The sequence below is a fragment of the Primulina eburnea genome, chromosome 14 (assembly GCF_022965805.1).
Source record: "Primulina eburnea isolate SZY01 chromosome 14, ASM2296580v1, whole genome shotgun sequence".
NCBI lineage: Eukaryota > Viridiplantae > Streptophyta > Magnoliopsida > Lamiales > Gesneriaceae > Primulina > Primulina eburnea.
In genome coordinates, this window is record NC_133114.1 from 13,183,376 (window position 1) to 13,201,214 (window position 17,839).

The window sequence follows — 17,839 nt, forward strand, 5'->3', positions numbered from 1 at the left end:
CCTGCTTTTGTAATGGAGGGTCACATGTCCTTTTTAATTTTGTCGAGGAATCTTCGGCTTTCGGCTTCCTCGAGGAAATCGTGAATGTGGTCCATCCCCACTTGTACTGGTTTCGGTAAAGTGTTTCCGATCAGATCTCGGCTTGAATCCTTTACCAAATTCTGGTTCCTTCTGGTTTTGGCATTCTAGACAGATGTTTTCAGACCATCTTCCTACATGTGCCATATTACAGAATTTCCGACGAGTTTCTTTACTTGCCGGCAGCTTGCTATTCCACAAAAGATTTCTTTTCTTTTCAAATAGATCTTCTGCAAAACTTGTTGTTTTTCCTGTCATGGTATTTAACAGGAATGATCCGTTCACTGAATGATTGTTGAATTTGAACGGAAACTTGACTTTGTCCATCTCAGTGAGACAGACCCAAATACCCCAAGCTCTTCTGGTAGAAATGTCATCTTCAGTTATTGAAGGCACCAGGGGTGTTTCTTCTGTCGGAGGGTCCTTGATAAATTTCTGGACATTCAAATCTGGCCTCCTTAGCTTGATGAAATGGAAGGCTTCGTGAGAGCCTTTTCCTGCTGGTTCTGGTGCTGCACTAAAGAAGTATAGCTCCAAAACATCTCCTCTGGACAAATAATCATTGTTTGCCCAAGTCTCGTGAACAGCTTCCTGGATCCACTTTGGTAAACCTGAGATTTCCGGAAAGCTGGGTGATGTAGTATAAACTGAGGCAAGAGCCCCAAATTCATACCAAGCTTTAACCTCCTTGGGATATGAATTAGGTTTCATCCATACCCTTGGGTATTTTCCTGAAACATCAACCCTGTTTGTAGCTGGGTTAATGCCAATACGTGTTTTTATTTTCTCCCAATTCTGCTGATAAACCTGAAATGGAGAAATTACACCTTCATTAGTACCAACCTTAGCTTTGCCTTTATCAATACGAGGCCTAAGGTTGATCTCTCCCTCTTCAATCCCCGAGGTGAAGGGTTGACTTGAGGACTCAAGATAAGGATCAGGAGTCTCAATTTTTGTTTCAGCCGACTCATCTCGTGATGATCCCGACTTAACACTTGTGCAAGGGGTATTTGAATCCCCCGCTACAGGTATAGAGTCCTGTACTCGAAAACTCTCCATTTGAGAAACCAGTGGTCTCTCAATGCCCTGGAGGATAGGCCTTTGCGTTACAGACCATAACTGAGTATATGCCTGTAAACATCCTGTAATTCGATCAGAGACAATTCTCTTATCAGCTTGTTGTAGCCTTCCCGCAACTTCTGCGTTAACAGCTAACTTGTTAAACTCGGTTTGAAGCCTTTCAAGGTGTTCCCTCAAATGCCTCTGCATCTTGATAATAGCATCAATGTCAATGCTGTCCATCTCTTGTTAAAAAATCTGCAAGAATATTTTCATGAGATTTTATTATCATAATATCAAAAATATAATTCTGACATAAATCTTGCCATCGTAATAATCTAGCCTTCTCCGATTTAGACTCAATTCTATTCCTTAAAAAGGCTTTAACTTGAGTATTATCAACTTTCAAAGTGAATTTCTTTGCAAGTAAAAATAACGGCCATTTTTCAAAAGCCCTTTTTACTGCATAGAATTCTTTTTCGTTGATATGCCATCTTATGGCTTCTGCATCTGAGAATAACCCACTACAATATCTGCATGGTTGTTCTCCATCTGGTGTGAGCTTGGTTAATACTGCAGCCCACCAATGATCACTGGCTTCGGTATATAATACCAGATCATCCTCGTCTTGAGGAATAGCCATCTTTGGAAGATTTTTGCAAACCTTCTTTAAATGGATAAGTCCTTTTGTGTGATCGTCTGTCCATATAAATCTAGCATCTTTTTTCATTAATGGACTGAACACTTTCCTGTGTTTTGCTAGGTTTTTGATAAACATCCCAGCAAAATTAACAACCCCTAAGAAACTTTGAAGTTGCTTCTTGTCTTTGAGATTGTCTGGAAAATTCTGCACCTTTTCTACTATGTGTTCTTGCAGAATTATTCCTGACTCATCGATTTCAATTCCGAGGAATTCAATCTTTCTTGTAGCAATGACTGCTTTCTTTTCAGATAAAACCAGTCCTTCTTTCTTGCAAACATTGGAGAAAATTTCCAAATGTTTAACATGTTCATTCATATCTTTGGATGCTATTAAAACATCGTCGATGTAAACAAACATAAACTTGAAATAATCTTTGAAAAGATTATCCATCTTTCTTTGAAATATCTGGGGTGAGTTAGCCAATCCCATTGGTAATACTTCCCAAATATAATGTCCTTGAGGTGTGGAGAAAGCTGTGAATTTCTTGCTTTCTTCCTGCATCCGAATCTGATAGAATCCAGACTTGCAATCAAATTTAGAGAATATCTTGGTATTGCGAATGCAACTAATCAAGTGTTCTCTACTAGGTATAAAATACCCATCAAACTCCAGAATCTTATTAATTTCTTGATAATTAATAACCAATCTGGGTTTCCCTCGTTTAATCTCACCATGATTTCTTACCAGAAAACCTGGACTGCTATAATGTGATATACCTGCTTTGATTAATCCAAGGTCTAAATGTTCCTTGATTATAATCTGCATATCCCTCTGATCATTGATGTTCATTGGGATGGGTTTACAACGGACAAATTCATACTCTTTGCCTTCCTTGATCTTAAGGCAAGCCCTGAGTTGATTTCTGTCCCACCATGCCAAGGGATCTTCGTTATAATTTTCTTTGATCCTCTTCTTGACATCTTCCAGTGATACCTTAGATTCAAACTCTACTTCATTTGTGTGTAGAGTTATCTTAAGGCATTCTATATCTTCTGGTTGGAGTTCCTTATCTGCTCTTAACTGGAGCATCGTTTCTCCAAACCGTCTTGAATCCTTCATTTTTGGGTTCAGAAGTTTTCCTGAATCACCACGCTTGCTGCGAAACTGGATTGGCAATTTTCTGTAAAATGCCTCCCTAAGTCTCTGGACCATGATTTTGTGAGCACATGGTGTTGTGAACACTAATCTTCTAGTCTCATTTTCTTGTGTATAGGACTTGAACATCTGTAGGAAATTATTTCCTAACAATATGTCAGCTCCTGTATCATGAAAATAAATTGGTGGTGTTTTTACCTTGTACCAAGGTGTTTGTCCAGCACCGCCAATCATGATTTCAGTCATCTTAATCCCTTTACATAAGATTAAGATTCTTCTGGAAAAATCTCTTCCAGCAATCTTGGGTAACTCTTCTTCCAAATTATTTGGAAAAACTCCTCGTTTTGCTGTACATATTCCAGCACCTGAATCAATATATGCAGCAAAGTATTCTGCCTTATATTGTTCATACAACATTCCAACTGGAATGTATATGGAGAATGGACTTGTGGTCATTGGATTTTCCACATTTTATCTTCTGCCATAAACTCCATTCCATACTCTAGACGTTTCCAGGGTTTATGTTCCTCGAGAAACTCTAGTCCAAGAATCAGTCGATCTGTTTCTTTTCCTGAAATTCCTTGAATATGAACCTCCAAATCTCCGATATTAATCAGTCCTTGGTAAGTTCCTATCATTGGTTGTTCCAAATAGTATATTGAATTACAAGGAAATTGATTCCTTTGCTTTGTAATATCAAATACTATTTCAACCTCCTTCTATCCTTCCGGGCATCTAAGTTTTCCTAATGTAGAAAAACTTTTCAGCTCCTGTTGGGTGTCTATGACAGGCCTTTTATCCCATCTGTAACTTGTAATCCTATCTCCTTGAAAAGATAGTCTTCTTGATTCCAATCAAAGACTTTGATTCCTTTGTAGAATCGGTTTGTCTTGAATCTGGATATCTGTTTCCTGTATTAAAGGAAACTCGACTCTTTCTGGATAAATTGCCTGAGCAACTTTTCCAAATATCTCAGGGATTTCAATAAACTCATTTCTAATAAACAGTTCAGAATGATGTGTATTAGATAGAGCATATGAAATTTGATAGGTAATAGAATATGGCCTATTACCTTCTTTCATCAGCCTTTTTTCCTTGAAGTTCTGATGCAATGTCAAGGCTCGGCTGAAATCTCGATCTGCCAGGTTGTAGGCTATCCTTGGATAGATTACCCCTACAATTTTTCCTGCACAGAGGTTTCCTGAGATTGTTCCCAGTACCGAGTCTTGTAGATTCCCCATTCTTTTATCGCAAATAGCAATATCGATAGGTGAATCTATCCCTTCTTTGAAAGTAGCTTTTATCATAATTTGGATTGCTCCGATATGAATCCAGGACATAGTCCTCGCTACTTCTATCTTGAGTTTTTGTAATTCCTCCTTAATTTCTTTGGAAGGAATTAACTGCATCTCCATCCTATTTCCTGTAAGTTCCATTGGGATTGCCATTTCCCTTCTAGAAACTTTATAGATTAGATGATGCTTTCTGTTTCTTAGGCCAAGACTTCCTAAGAACTTTTCTACCTGTCCTGCAGAGAAACCTTGGTATCTCTGTAGACTTGGATTTTCTCTCATGATTCTTTGAACCATGTTATGAGATATTGTTGTCTGGTTAAAAAACCCAGACAAATCTTCATGTGTTTCGTGTCGAAACACCTCGTCTTCAGTCAGATTCCGATTCTGTTCCATCAGATTCTTCCTGACTTAAGACTTCTTCTTCTTCATATATACTCTCATCTGAGGCAATGTCCTCAAATCGGTATACTTGAATGAGATCTTGGTAATAAACTGCATCTTCTATATCCGGAGTAGGATCGAAGCGTTTAATACCTCTTTTCTCATTTTCTGGACAGTTGGTCGAGATATGACCTCTTGCTCCACATGTCCAGCAATTACAATCCTTGAAACTTTCATTGGCTCGCGTATGAGCTCTTCTGAAAGTTTTCTTTGTAGGTGTTCTTCCTGTGCTTCGAGATGAATTCGATGCCTGGGATGATATCCTACTTCTCGATGGTCCGCTTCTTTGTCCAGATTTATAAGATCTGGCTTTCTGTCTGGACCAAACAGATCTTGGCTTCCAAGAACTTCTTCCACTTTGTGCATAGGGATGAGTCCTAAAACTTTTCCTTTTATGCTTCTGTGGTTTACTTCCAATAATAGTTGGAAGATCATTTTCCTTACAACACAAAGGAGTTCTTTTGTTGATACCCCTTAGGCGTTTGTAATTCTTTTGTAACGCTGCCATATGACACCATTCTGCCAATTTTTCTTTAAGGAAAGAGGCTCTTCTTGCCAATGTATCTGGATTACCAGGTACGTATTCCCTTATGAGCATTTCTCTCCAAGGACTTGGCATTTTTGCGAAGAAAAGCTGCATAGCTATATATTCTTCGACTCCTGAATTCCATCTATATTTGGTGAATAACATAATGTATTCATCTACCAAACATATATCATGTAATTCAAGACTATACAGAGCTTGAGTATATTTTTTCTTCTTCTCTGTATCTTGACTATTGAAATAGTCTACCCCTATAAAGTGTGCTTTGAATAGGGTAGCCATCTTTCCAGCGATCTCACTAAGAGATTCCCCAACTAGGACTGACTCTTTCATGTCTGCCGAAGTCATGTCCCAAGCAATTTTTACTGATCCCATAAGACTCATTTCCAAAAGTTTAATGAATCCTTCTTTGTTGAGATCAAGTGTTCCTGCTGCAATTCTCATAGCAGATGTCCAATCGTCTATGAGATCTTCTCTGTTTTTGAAGTCTAATACATCAAGGTTAAGCATAACCCCGTAAGGATGTATAGGATCTAAAACAGTTTTCCCATAGGGTGTTTGGTGCAAAGGAATTTGAGTTCTCCTTGCCCTTGTTCCCGCTGGGTGTGATCCTCCACCAGTATGGAAATCAGTCTGAGATTCTCTCATATTTACATTATGAGATCCCATACTTTCCCTTAGTGGTTCCTGAGAAGATGACCAGGTTATTGCAGGTGGTGTTTCACCTACTGCTGTATTCATCTTTAGATCTACTACTTTGAGATTTGCGAAGGATTCCGCAAGTTCTTGTAGATCCTCCAAACCAATCCTTTCTAAAGTTGTCATCAGATGAATTTCTTTTCTGAGACAGACTTGATTAAATTGATCATCTTTTCTTCTTCAGTTAAGGGTTTTGGCACCACTCTGGCCTTCCCTTGTTGATGTAACAAAGGTTCGGTACCAAAGGATGGTGGTAACCAGCCTCCTGAAGTTCTTCTACTAGAACTTGGTTGTTGTTCTAGTTTCTGTATTCTTGTTTGAATATCCTTTAAGATCTCAAGAATTTCTTCTTGTTTCTCTAGGACCTTTTCAATCCTTTGAGGTACATAATATAGCATATTGCCATAATTTTGTACCGTTTTCTGTATTTCTCTAAGGTCCAAAGAGAGCTTAGAGGAGTCTGGTACTATCTCCAGAAATTTATTATTCTGAATCATAAATTTTTACCTGAGGGTGCTGTTGCTTCCCATCAGATCGGTACCATAACTTGATGGTCACCATTGGAACATACCTTTGTTCTTCTGTTTCTGATATCTAACAATAGTTAGATGAACTTGTGTATATTCCAAAATATTGGAATAGTTCTTGTAAATTACTTTTCTCGAACTAAAGTTCGGTTTCATAATTTTCGGAATTCTCCTTCTCATACATTTAGTTGCTAGTAATAAAAAAATTTTTGTGTTTGAAATAAATTAACCATGCTCTGATACCATTTGAAAGCGGGTTTATATTAAGGCAATTAATTAAGATTTTAAAATTGAAAGGGAGGTTACTTATCAAAATGAATTTTTGGGGAAGGTCAAACTTTTAATTGAATTTTTTATGAAGTCTATATACCTAAATATCCCCTTTTTGGTTGGGTTTGCAAAGAAAATATCTCTCGGGACTCCACGTGCATTGTTCTTGTTCTTCATTCACCAAGGCATGTCCTATATCATTATTTTTGCATCACTCATGTCATATATATTGCTGATCTGTGTGGGTTTTTTTGTGAAGAATTCTCGGTCCAACATAGAACAAAAGAACTTACGGTTTTTGTACATGTTATGCATTCTTTTAATGTAATTCACGCTTCTATGATTTCTTGGGCAATGTGCTGCATTTTCAGGACTGGTAGTGACTGATGTAGGGGCTAAGATGTGGTTTGGGGGAATGAAACCAAGTGTTGTTGTTGTAAGGTGAGAGATCGAGGGCCGTTTCCTAGTAGTGCAGGGTTGGGGGGCTGTGGTTCGGTTAGGGAGTGGATCGGGCGAGGTGATGGCTGAACCAGGGCACGGACCAGACTCTGGTGGGTCTGATTCATGGCCCAATAAGGCCATACCACGGCTGGAACCACTGGGCTAGCCGGCTACACGCTTTGCAGAATTGGGGATCGGGTGGTGTTACGGTTGGGGCTTTAGCGTTTGTGACTCATGTGTGCTGCATGGGGCCGATTGTATGGTTAAGGTAGGTTCTTTAGGATCTAATCTAGGTCCATGTTAGGTGGATTCTGGGTTGGTGCATCGGGGATTAGCTGTTGAAGTGAAATTTGGAAAGGGGGTGCATGAGGTGGTGACTTGTGAGAGGACCGAGAGTTGTGTTCGGTGCTGGAAGCTTCAACCTTTAGTTTAGAGGCTTAATGACATTGTTTTAGGAGTAGTTAAGTGTTTGTAAAATATGGTAAAAAGTTGGGAATTTTAGTTAATTTTTGGTTCGATTCGGATTAAAACTGGAACTCCGGTCCAAGTTTTAAAAACGAATCGTTTAAGTTCTGATTTTGGCTCGGGTTTACATCTAGGAATATCTTTAAAAATGTTTTGCGACATTTTAAGGAATTTGGTAAGCTTCGGGTCAATTTTAGAGGTCCAGGGGTGAAACGGTAATTTTTGGGTTTCTAGGGGCAAAATGGTCATTTTGCACCCGGGGTGAGATTTTGGTCCTGGCAGTGCCCTGAGCACAAATTCATCATATTTTAAATGTTCATGCATCATGTTCATGATTTTTACGTAATTAAGATAAATACGGTGCATGCTTGGTTTAAAGGAAAAGTTACGCATATGCATATTTTTATTAAGTGATGAAAATGATGATATTTTTGAAGGATGAGAATTGGTTGTGACTGACGATGTATATGTATACGATGACATGAGATATGATGAGCTGAGGCCCGGACTCAGTGGGCGGGTAATGCTGTCGCTGATGTACCAAGCCTCCGGGTACCACGGTTTTATAGATGGATCCATCGAATAGAGCTGATACGATAGAACTGATACGAAAGTCACAACTAATGAACTGAATTCAATTAAAAGAAAAATTTTAAGTTTATGATTACACGATGAGTTGTTTTGACACGTATATGATGATACGAGATGACATGAGTTGACACGACATGATTTTATACGACACGTTTACGTTATGCTTTTAAATTCATGAAAGATATGTTGAGTATGATATTTTTCACTACTGTGTGCTATGTATATGTATTTGTTATTAACGGTACAGGTGTGTTGAGTCTTTAGACTCACTAGGCGTGTGTGATGCAGGTGAGCTTGTTATTGAGAGGACTGGAGGTGCTGAACACTGAGTAGACAGACCTGGTGTGGTGACACGACCCAAGGATCACATGTTTTCCGCGTTTTGTTTTTTATGAGATTTGAGATGATATGAATATTTTTATATGCTGGTTTTGATACGCTGATGATTTTCACATTTTTTACTCGTTTATGTTTGCGCACTATTTATATTGTCAAATACTTAAGACATTTTTAAATGTTATTTCTAAAATGCGAGATTTTATTTTTAAAAAAAATATTCCGCGCTTTTAAAATTACTAGATGTTTCAGTTGGTATCAGAGCAAGGGTCCTGTATAGGGTTGCGCTACCGCCATCTTCTGTCGCTCAGTCTTCAGAGCCTCAAGTCCGTAAGCTTTTATGTCACACCCTTACTCTATACTTAGCATAATTACCATAATCAAAATAAGGTTTGAATGATATAACTATATTATGAATTAAATCAAACAAGGGGCATCACTTTGACGGTTTGTATAATTTTTGGCATGATGTCCCTATATTTTGTATAAGCCAAAAACTCAACTCAAGCTACAACCTCAAGCCTATTCTCATATAAAAACATACTTTGTATCATCATTCATAACATGGAACTTGTTTCAAACCCTCATATAAAATTTACTACAATACATATGCGGAAGCTATACAATAAGAAGTCCCGGTTCTTGTCGAGGTAGGGCACGTCACTAGCATCCATTGGCGAACCGACATCCTAGGCATCTTCACTACCTGATCCTGTAATACATGAGCTACGTGAGTTTATAAAACTCAATAAGTTGGCACTTATACGTATCAATATGCATCGAAGGAACATACATATCAAGTCGTGATCAATAATGAATCTTAAAAACATGTCATACCGTAGCATATATTCAATGTTCATTTTTGTACTTGAGCCTCATTAGTTGACCTGTACTACCGTGCTTGCTTTATTATATAGCTACTACTGTGTTGGACGTCAGGGAGCAACCTTTGGCATCCCCACGCCCCATGAACATATATTGGCCAATAGCTTTGGTGGACTTAAAACCACCCATGATGTCAACAAGCTCTATATCATGTAAATCAATCCTTTTCTTTTCATGTTCATGTTCTTGTTCATGACATAGCACCCATCATCAATATTCATGAGTTCCTTACATATTTAATACATAACAATGGAATATGGTGCTATGTTTTCATCAATAAACATACTAACAATGTACATATATCAATAGACAATGAGATGCATTTGAAATTCATAATATTACTCATGTATTGCTTCAAGAACATGCCAACTTACAGTCCAAGCTTAAGAACACTGGTTTGAGACGGTGTTTCACGCTCTTATACTGTCAAATATACCAATAATTCAGTCACTATTGTATAAACTAGCTGAAAATCACTCCTATACATGTAGGATAACTAAAAAGGAAGAAAACTTACTCCTCTATGATGTTCTAGTGATGTAGAACTAAGATCTATCTTCAAAATGTTGAAGGAAAGGAAGAAGGGAGCTTTGGGAGGAAGTTTTCTTGATTTATTTCGTGTTTTGCTGAAGAAGAAAGGAAGGAAGCTGATGGAAATGGTTTAGAAAGTCGATACTTATCTTTTTATACAGCAGGTTCGCTAGGGCGGACGCTTTTTACCGCTAGGGCGAGTAAATCCCGGTCCTACATATTTTTGTTTCTGCACAGGTTCGCTAGGGCGGACACTTTTGACCGCTAGGGCGAGCAAGTTTCGGCCCTATACATTTTATTTCCGCACAGGCTCGCTAGGGCGGACATTTTTGACCGCTAGGGCGAGCCAGTTTCGGCTCTGCACACTGATGCATCAGAAATCGCTCCAGAAACGGCTCTTCCCTTCATAATCTGGAAAGGTTTTGAACCACAAAGTTATAGCCCTATGTCTTGGCTTTAAGCTCCCCAAATTTCAGGTCATTTGGAGGTCTGAGTAAAATGTTATGCCCATTCTCCTAACATGTGTCAATGAAGGAATGACGGTAAACATGACACACTTCGGGGCGCTTTTGGCTTGTCTTCCACAATGATTTGGACAAAACTCAAAACTTGAAAGTTGTAGCATTATATCTTAGCTTTCTAATGGTTATGGCCTCACTCAATTTGGATCAATATTCAAATCATTATGCTAAGACCCGTACGAACTACCATATTTACATCTCATTTCCCACAACTTCCATTACACTATTTCTATGTACACATCTTACTATTACTATTTTGACATATATTCATTCTCAATACACCATGAACAATATAAGAGTCATGTTCAATCTCAATATTGATACTTCATTCATCACGTGAAATCTAATGAGGTAATTAACTACAAACTAAACGACATAAACAAGTTATAATCATTTGTACGAGTAATCGGGCATTACAATTCTCCCCTCCTTCAAAGAATTTCGTCCTCGAAATTTGACGTACCATATATTTCGGGATATCTCTGTTGAATCTCGTCTTCTCGCTCCCAAGTTGCTTCTTCGATTGCCTGATTTCGCCATAACAATGTCACCAAAGGTATTTCCTTGCCTCGTAACACTTTTGATTTCCTATCGAGGATTTGAACTGGTCGTTCTTCATACGAGAGATTCGATGCAAGCTCCAATGGTTCGTAATGAAGAACGTGAGAAGGATTGGCCAAATACTTCCGTAGCAAGGAAACATGAAAAACGTCATGAACGTTTGATAAACTCGGTGGTAATGCAACTCGGTAGGCTCTGTCTCCTATTCTTTCCTAGATTTCAAATGGACCGATATATCTTGGACTCAATTTTCCTTTCTTGCCAAAACGTAAAATGCCCTTCAATGGTGATATCTTTACAAATACATGGTCACCAATCTGAAATTTCAGTCGACGACGTCGCACATCAGCATAGCTTTTCTGTCGACTTTGGGCAGTGTGCATTCTTTCTCTAATCTTGGTTACCAATCCAGCTGTCTGTTGTACCAATTCAGGGCCTAACAACTTTCGTTCTCCTATTTCATCCCAATGTACTGGAGAGCGACATTTTCTACCATATAATGCAGTATATGGTGCCATTCCAATGCTTGACTAATAGCTATTATTATATGTAAACTCAGCCAACGGTAGTTTACTGTCCCAACTGCCTGGGAAGTCAATAGTACAGGCCCTCAACATATCTTCTAAGATCTGGTTCACTCGTTCTGATTGTCCATCAGTTTGAGGGTGGAATGCTGTGCTGAATGACAATCGAGTTCCTATAGCATGATGCAAGCTTTTCCAAAATGCTGATGTAAATTTTGGATCTCTATCAGATACAATGGACACTGGGATACCATGAAGCCTCACTATCTCCTTGATGTATTCTTCAGCATATTGATTCATCGTGTATGTGGTCTTCACCGGAAGAAAGTGAGCTGATTTTGTAAGTCGATCGACAATAACCCATATAGCATTGAATCCTCTTTGTGTTCTTGGCAAACCAAGGATGAAATCCATTGTGATATGTTCCCATTTCCACTCAGGAATGGGTAGCGGTTTTAGAAGTCCTGCTGGTCTTTGATGTTCAGCCTTGACCAGTTGACAAGTTAGACATTGTGCCACAAATTGTGCAATGTCCTTTTTCATACCTGGCCACCAAAATAATGGTTTCAAATCCTTGTACATTTTCGTGCCTCCTGGATGGATCGAATAGGGAGTAGCATGAGCATCAATAAGAATGTCGGTTCTGGTCGTTCCTTGTTTTGGTACACACAGTCTCCCTCGATATGTCCATATTCCTTCCCCATTCAATTCAAAGTTTGAATGTCCTTTATCTTCATCTCGCTGTCTCAATTGCTGTAATTCAGTATCTGTATCTTGTTCGACCTTGATCCTGTCTGCAAGTGTTGGTCGAACTATGAGAGATGATAATTTTATTGTAGATCCCTTTGGAATAACATCAAGCTTCAAGTTCTGCAAATCCCATAAAATTTGTTCTTTTACTTGCATTGCAGCAACAGAACTGGACTTTCGACTTAACGCATCTGCAACAACATTGGCTTTGCCTGGATGATAATTAATAACACAATCGTAATCCTTCACCAATTCCAACCAACGTCGTTGTCTCATATTCAATTCTTTTTGCGTGAATAAATATTTCAGACTCTTGTGGTCCGTATATATTTCACACCGTTCGCCATACAGATAATGGTGCCATATTTTCAACGCAAATACCCCTGCTGCCAGTTCTAAGTCATGTGTGGGATAGTTCTTTTCATATTCCTTTAACTGTCTTGAGGCATAAGCAATCACCTTCCCGTATTGCATCAAGACTGCTCCTAAACCTTGTTTCGAAGCATCACTGTACACCACAAAATCTTCTGGTCCTTCTGGTATAGCAAGGACTGGTGCTGATGTCAATTTTGCCTTTAACTCTTGGAAACTACGATCACATGCTTCGTCCCATACAAATTTCACATTCTTTCGGGTTAAAGCAGTCAAAGGCAATGCTATCTTAGAAAATCCCGCTATAAACCGCCGGTAATAACCAGCTAGCACAAGGAAACTACGTACCTCGGTAACAGTGGTAGGTCGTAGCCAGTTATTAACAGCTTCAATCTTACTTGGATCCACTGATATGCCTTCTTTTGAGATAATATGACCCAAGAATGATACTTGTTCAAGCCAAAATTCACATTTCTTCCATTTGGCATATAAATGTTTATCCTTCAAAGTCTGCAAAATTAATTGCAAATGTTCTCTATGCTCCTCTACAGTTCGTGAGTAGATGAGAATATCATCTATAAACACAATGACGAACCTGTCTAGGAATGGCTTAAAAATTCTATTCATTAAATCCATGAAAGCAGCTGGTGCATTCGTTAGTCCAAATGGCATTACAAGAAATTCATAATGCCCGTACCTGGTTCGGAAGGCAGTCTTTGAAATATCATCTGACTTCACTTTTAATTGATGATAGCCTGATCGTAAATCAATCTTCGAAAAGATAGCAGCTCCTTGTAGTTGATCAAACAAATCATCAATTCTAGGGAGTGGATACTTATTTTTGATTGTCACTTTGTTCAACTCCCGATAATCAATGCATAGACGAAGGGTACCGTCTTTCTTCTTCACAAACAAAACAGGTGCACCCCACGGTGAAAAGCTCGGTTTAATAAACCCTTTATCAAGCAACTCCTGTAACTGTTCTTTCAGTTCTTTCATTTCTATAGGAGCTAATCGATAAGGAGCTTTTGAGATCGGATGAGTTCCTGTCACAACATCAATTACAAATTCGATCTCTTTATCTGGGGGTAAGCCTGTTACATCATCAGTAAATACTTCTGGAAATTCACAAACAACATCTGTATCTTTTAATTCAAGAACAGGTGGATCACTAGTTAACACAGATGCTAAATATCCTTGACATCCCTTCTGTAGTAATTTACAAGACTTCATACAAGAGATTATCCGAAGAGGTAAGGATATACCTGCACTTGCTACTGTGAATGGTTCAGCTCCTACTGGTGCAAACTTGATCATCTTCAGGCCACAGTCAATATTAACTCTGTACTTCGAGAGCCAATCCATTCCCAATATCACATCAAAATCGGTCAATTTCAAAGCAATCAATTCAGCATACATCTGATAACCTTGGACATATATTGGACATCCTCGCACAATCTGATCTGTCTGTAATTCTTGCCCGGAAGGTAAGGCTATGGCGAGTTGTGTCTCTAGTGTAATTGCTGTAATGCCCAGTCTCTTTACAAATGATTCCGAAATAAAGGAATGCGTGGCTCCTGAATCGAGTAAAACAATAGCAGTAATACCAGAAATCAAGAACATACCAGTGATCATCGATGTATCCGCATCCACTTCTTCCTTGGTCATGGAGAAAAGGCGTCCCTGTACTTTCTCAGAACTTCCTAGACAATTCTTGGCGAGATGCCCTGGCTTTTTGCAACGATAACAGACATTAGAACCTTGCATACATTCTCCGCCATGGAGTTTTCCACATTTAGGACAAGGTGGTCTGTCCTGTTCTTTACGTGGAGGGGGACCCTTGCCACGGGGTTCCTCTGGTCTAGTACCCCTGCTATCAGTCTTTTTGCCTTGTCCTGTTCCTTGGCTCTTCTGAAAGTACTGCTGCCTTCGTTGTTGCCTGTCCCTGTCAATGTCATGTTCATCTTGTTCTGCCATAAGTGCTCTTTCTACTATCTCCCCATACGTAGCAACTTTCGACATTCGTACATCTCTTTTAATTTCCGAGCGAAGTCCTCGCATGAAATGTTCACCCTTACTTGTGTCATCCTGTGCAATATATGGTACGTATTGGACTCCAGCTTCGAATTGTTGTATGTATTCCGTCATTGACACGGTCCCTTGCTTCAAATTCAGGAAGTCACTGGCTTTCTTGGCTCGTACATCTTTACTGAAATACTTGTTGTAAAACACAGTTTTGAAAGTTTCCCATGTCAATGGTCCAACCGGTAATGCGACCCTTGCACTCTCCCACCATATTCTTGCATGTTTTGTTAATAAAAAGACGGCACAAGTTACTTTGTCAACATCTTCCATATGAAGGTAGGAGAAGATGGACTCCAACGACTTAATCCATTCTTCTGCTACTGCTGGATCAGTGCTTCCCATGAATTCCGGAGGATTCAAACGTCTAAAACGATCATATACGTCGGTCTGAACAGGCACATGTCTGTGTACTATGGCTTGAGCTTGTGCCTGTTCATGAGTAGTCCGTTGCATCTCCAATAGTTGCTGGATTTGTTCACCATGGACTTTTGCTTGTTGTTGGAGTAATTGCGCGAAGTCATCTATCGGTCGTGGTGCACTGCCCTCACCTTCGACTGCTGGGGCCTTGCCCTTAGATGACTCTCCTTCATGTACTTTACGTTTCGGTGGCATCGTCGCTTATCTCCTACATGTAGGTCACGTAAAAACACATAACTTCGCATAAACTATGGGATACAAAGATACTTACTTGCCGAGTTCTCCATGTGGATGAAGTGTAGTGTCTTCCCTGTCAAAGAACCGTGGGCTCTGATACCATATAAATTGTCACACCCTTACTCTATACTTAGCATAATCAAAATAAGGTTTGAATGATATAAATATATTATGAATCAAATCAAACAAGGGGCATCACTTTGACGGTTTGTATAGTTTTTGGCATGATGTCCCTATATTTTGTATAAGCCAAAAACTCAACTCAAGCAACAACCTCAAGCCTATTTTCATATAAAAACATACTTTGTATCATCATTCATAACATGGAACTTGTTTCAAACCCTCATATAAAATTTACTACAATATATATGCGGAAGCTATACAATAAGAAGTCCCGGTTCTTGTCGAGGTAGGGCACGTCACTAGCATCCATTGGCGAACCGGCATCCTAGGCATCTTCACTACCTGATCCTGTAATACATGAGCTACGTGAGTTTATAAAACTCAATAAGTTGGCACTTATACATATCAATATGCATCGAAGGAACATACATATCAAGTCGTGATCAATAATGAATCTTAAAAACATGTCATACCGTAGCATATATTGAATGTTCATTTTTGTACTTGAGCCTCATTAGTTGACCTGTACTACCATGCTTGCTTTATTATATAGCTACTACTGTGTTAGACGTCAGGGAGCAACCTTTGGCATCCCCACGCCCCATGAACATATATTGGCCAATAGCTTTGGTGGACTTAAAACCACCCATGATGTCAACAAGCTTTATATCATGTAAATCAATCCTTTTCTTTTCATGTTCATGTTCTTGTACATGACATAGCACCCATCATCAATATTCATGAGTTCCTTACATATTTAATACATAACAATGGAATATGGTGCTATTTTTTCATCAATAAACATACTAACAATGTACATATATCAATAGACAATGAGATGCATTTGAAATTCATAATATTACTCATGTATTACTTCAAGAACATGCCAACTTATAGTCCAAGCTTAAGAACACTGGCTTGAGACGGTGTTTCACGCTCCTATACTGTCAAATATACCAATAATTCAGTCACTATTGTATAAACTAGCTGAAAATCACTCCTATACATGTAGGATAACTAAAAAGGAAGAAAACTTACACCTCTATGATGTTCTAGTGATGTAGAACTAAGATCTATCTTCAAAATGTTGAAGGAAAGGAAGAAGGGAGCTTTGGGAGGAAGTTTTCTTGATTTATTTCGTGTTTTGCTGAAGAAGAAAGGAAGGAAGCTGATGGAAATGGTTTAGAAAGTCGATACTTATCTTTTTATACAGCAGGTTCGCTAGGGCGGACGCTTTTTACCACTAGGGCGAGTAAATCTCGGTCCTACATATTTTTGTTTCTGCACAGGTTCGCTAGGGCGGACACTTTTGACTGCTAGGGCGAGCAAGTTTCGGCCCTATACATTTTATTTCCGCACAGGCTCTCTAGGGCGGACATTTTTGACGGCTAGGGCGAGCCAGTTTCGGCTCTGCACACTGATGCATCAGAAATCGCTCCAGAAACGGCTCTTCCCTTCATAATCTGGAAAGGTTTTGAACCACAAAGTTGTAGCCCTATGTCTTCGCTTTAAGCTCCCCAAATTTCAGGTCATTTGGAGGTTTGAGTAAAACGTTATGCCCATTCTCCTAACATGTGTCAATGAAGGAATGACGGTAAACATGACACACTTCGGGGTGCTTTTGGCTTGTCTTCCACAATGATTTGGACAAAACTCAAAACTTGAAAGTTGTAGCATTATATCTTAGCTTTCTAATGGTTGTGGCCTCACTCAATTTGGATCAATTTCAAATCATTATGCTAAGACCCGTACGAACTACCATATTTACATCTCATTTCCCACAACTTCCATTACACTATTTCTATGTACACATCTTACTATCACTATTTTGACATATATTCATTCTCAATACACCATGAACAATATAAGAGTCATGTTCAATCTCAATATTGATACTTCATTCATCACGTGAAATCCAATGAGGTAATTAACTACAAACTAAACGACATAAACACGTTATAATCATTTGTACGAGTAACCGGGCATTACATTTTATGATTTAAATGTTTTTAATGCTATCACCTGCATGTTTACATGATATATGCTTCACAGTACAAGTTTATCTGTCGTTATGTTTTTGAGATTAGATGATTTAAAATTTTTATGCATGTTACGATATGAAACGAGAAATTATATGATTTTCATGCATGCTGGTTTTGTGGTGGAATTGAACATGAATAAGAATTTTGTTATTTGGAAAGGTCGTGAATGATTTAACTATATTAATTTCGGTTAGTAGTACTGATGTTCTACTCGTGGGCCATAAATTAATTTTAAAAAAATTATGAA